General features: G+C 46.8%; 1 protein-coding gene across 1 annotated transcript in view; it reads left to right on the forward strand.

Annotated features, from left to right (window-relative positions):
- Positions 1 to 3,478, forward strand: part of PTBP1 (polypyrimidine tract binding protein 1) — a 33,265-nt gene that overhangs the window by 9,919 nt on the left and 19,868 nt on the right. The window lies entirely within an intron of this gene.

Consider the following 3,478-nt stretch of genomic DNA (forward strand, 5'->3'; position numbering starts at 1 on the left):
CCTGCTCAGTTATATGTCAAAAATCCTTCTGCCACAAAAAGGGAGGGTTTAGCAGTTGATTTTTATCTCCTGTGAGTACAGTAAATATGACCTTTGCCCTTCTAGTCTCAGGTTTGCAAAGTGCAGCCTTAGCCCTAAACTCAAAGTGCTGACAGGAGGCTCCTTATCAGCCGCGGGTGGCAACAGGCGTCGCATTCACAGGATCAGCACTGGTCCCGTGAAATGCCGAACCGGAATGGGCAGGACAGAGTGGGCTGAAGGGTTCGGGTTTGATTTGGTGAATGTAGTAGCTCTGGGGTCAGGACTGCAGCGAACTCGGCCCTGTGTGTATGTGTTGGCCATCAGCAATGCGGCCGAGTGGCACATGGGGAGCCAGTGACCGAGGGCTGCCAGTGACTGAGAGCCACGAGTGGCTGCTTGGAAGGGCCAGGGAAGCGATGCTGTGGGATGGGACTGATGTGGAGCGGAGCTGGTGCGCTGAAAGCACCGGCAGCCCTACAGAATGGGGTAGGAGCATCACACAGAAAGTGCTGCTGGCCAGCAAAGTTTTTGTGTTGGAAATACGGAATGAACTGTGTTAAGCACAGACAGCCTGGTAGTGTGTTGGGGTCTGAAGGGGCTCTAGCAGCTGGGGGGAAAAGGTCAGTTCTACTTCTTCCCCTACGGGAATCTCAAATTTGAATTAATGATAATGTCTGGTTCGGGTGGATATGCTGCCTGCTGCAAGGAGCTCAGTTTGCCTTCGGATGCGAGGAGGAGAGGCTTGAGCCTGGACAAATAAGGTTGGTTAATAGTTCATAGCCATTATGAAAGGTGGACTAAGGCATCCCCAGAGCAGTTTGATACAAGGTCTGCTGGTAAACTGATTAATGTCGGTTAAGGTCCCCTGGTTTTTAACAATGTGTAATTTGTAACTTTTAAAAGTGGTTTTACATAACTAAACTTGACCAGGAAGCTTCTGAAACTGTAGTTGTAGTCCTCAGTGAATCTTGGAGTTTTGGGGTGTGGGATTGCCTGCCTCATCACTCCCATCTGGAGGGATTCCAGTCCCTAGTTCCGGTCAGATGGCTCAGATGAGGACTGGGAGCAATCCCATCTGAGTGCCTTCACCCCTGACGTGGGACAGCATCGTACCCACGGCTGTGCCAGTCAAACAGGGAGGGAGTGGTGAGACTGAATTGTGCATGGAACATGAGGTTTCTTGTAAAGTCAGACGAGGCAGGTTTAAAGAAAGTTGAATCAAAATTTGAAGAGTGGCAGAAGCAAGCACGAAAGCTGAATCGTCTTGGTAAAGGTAAGTTTTCAACTGATTTTTGCTGTAGCCACATTATCTGATTGGGTTTAAGTAAGTCATTGAGTATGCAGCTGTAGTTCTTGTTATAGAAGTCCCTTCGTTAGTGCTTGGGTGTAACATGTCGTGGGTTTCTGTAGGTAAATTGGAGTCTGTGTGTATCTGAGAGCAAAGTGAAACTTCTGTGCTCCCATCCTCTGCCTGTGTCAGCCATGTCAGACAGCTTCTGGGATCCAGCATGGACTGGGGTGTCCATTCTGTCACCCGTGCTCAGGAGAGCTTCCTGGCTAAGCTATCTAATCACACACAGAGATTGCAGCTGGAAAACTGTTTTTAATCTGAGGTGTAAATGCACTCATTCCTGATGTCTATGTGCACAGAAGATAGCAATGGTTCACAGAAGGTAGGGATTTGTTAGGTTGTTGGAAGATGACAGTCCCCAAAATCTGTCAGCCATGCTCAGAGACATGCTACTGAGCCCCCAGTAACCTTGTCCATGATCAGATATTGTGACTGGAATGTCCCAAAGCTGGCTCAGACAAGTAGGAAAAGTGCCTGTGACTCAAACCACTGCTGAGCAACGTGTCACAGCAAACTCCCAGTGGCCTCTTGGCATCTTTGTGCTGTGAGTGCCGTGCTTAACTTGGAAATTGAGGACTTTCATAAAGTCCTTTTTTTCAGTTTGCTCCACATTATTGCTTTAAAAGGCAGGCTGCTGGCATATTTTTTTTTTTTTATTCTCACATCCTTAATTTACATGTTAAGAGTATTTACACCCACCTATTAATTTTTTCGAGGTCTTAATTAAATTTAGTTTCTTTAACTTAAGAAGCCCCCAGGTTGTCCTAGTGGCTTACTCCTCTGAGCACTGTACTGCCTAAATGGTCTTGTTTTTAATCAGGTGTAATTGTAGTAGCCATTCCAAGCTCCTCAGTTTAAAGTGTGTGAATTTGTTTAGGAAGCTCATTGCCATTCTGGTGTGGGGCTTCCTGATGCACAGCCTTCTGGAATGTCCTGCAGATTAGAAACACATGATCTAAGACTTACTCCTTCCCATAATTTCACTGCTGTCTGAAAAGCAAGAAAGTCTGGCCCTAAGATGGAGGCACTGTATTTGAGCTCTGAGGTGCTCTTTCACCCTGCAGTTGCCTCTTGCAAGTAGTCTGATCAAGGTCTCTCTCTGTTGTGTCTTCTTGCCCTTTGTTTAATTTCCCTGGATATCACTGTTCTTCACACTCTGAAGTCTGAGCAGGACTAGAGAGAGGATGAACTGTGACACGTCGCTGTTCTTTAAGTGAAATTGCATTTTGGTGATTGGAAAAGTCTCAGAATAGTTTAGGTGCTGAATAATCCCATAGTTTCTTGGCTAAGTGAAGCTCTGCTCAAAAGATTGCCCTTCCAGAAACCAAAAGTGCAGTTCTGTGGCGTTTGAGAAGTTAATTTTTAAAACAGGCTTTGCTGGAGTGTGATACAGGCTGACTGCATAGAAGTGATTTGTGGTGAAGCCAGGATCTTTGCCATGGGAACAGTAATTATGGCTTCAGGCAGTGGGCCAAGAATGTTGTGAGGAAATTCCAGTCCCCTCCTATGGCTTTAGTTAGAGGCTGCAACAAGCTGGCTCTTGTGGCCTCCCTGTCAGGCGTGAGCACACATGGGAACCACATGTCGGTGGCAGGGGACACGGATGGCAGTGGCTGTTGGGCGGCATCGGGTCACCTGAGTGTGCCAAACAGCTCCATCTCGCCTGGGAGTGCTGCATGCTGCTTTATGCCACCTGGGTCTTCAGGTCATATATCTGTTAATAAAATGGTTTTAGGAAATACTGGAGTTAAACCTCAGGCCTACTTTGACTTCAATCTGTGATGATTTAGAAAAAACAAGGAAAATATTTAATACACGTGAACTTACTCAACTGCTCCTTTTAAAACCTGTAAGTTGTAGGGATGGAGTCTGGTCTCTGACATCTGCTTCAGGTATTGTCAGACTTGAAAACGAAGGTGTCATGGTGCCGCATTTGTTTTCTTCTCACACCAGCAAGAAGAGGAAGCATTACTTAATTTCACGTTCCCCATGGCTCTGGTACAACTCTTTCAAGCTTCCTATGAGAGCACACCGAATGCTGTGCTCAGCTGGGCCGGTGTTTGAGCCATCCCATTCATGGTGCTGCCTCTGCACAGCCACAGCTCA

This window comes from Corvus brachyrhynchos, unplaced genomic scaffold, assembly GCF_000691975.1.
Source record: "Corvus brachyrhynchos isolate BGI_N302 unplaced genomic scaffold, ASM69197v1 scaffold219, whole genome shotgun sequence".
Classification (NCBI taxonomy): Eukaryota; Metazoa; Chordata; class Aves; order Passeriformes; family Corvidae; genus Corvus; species Corvus brachyrhynchos.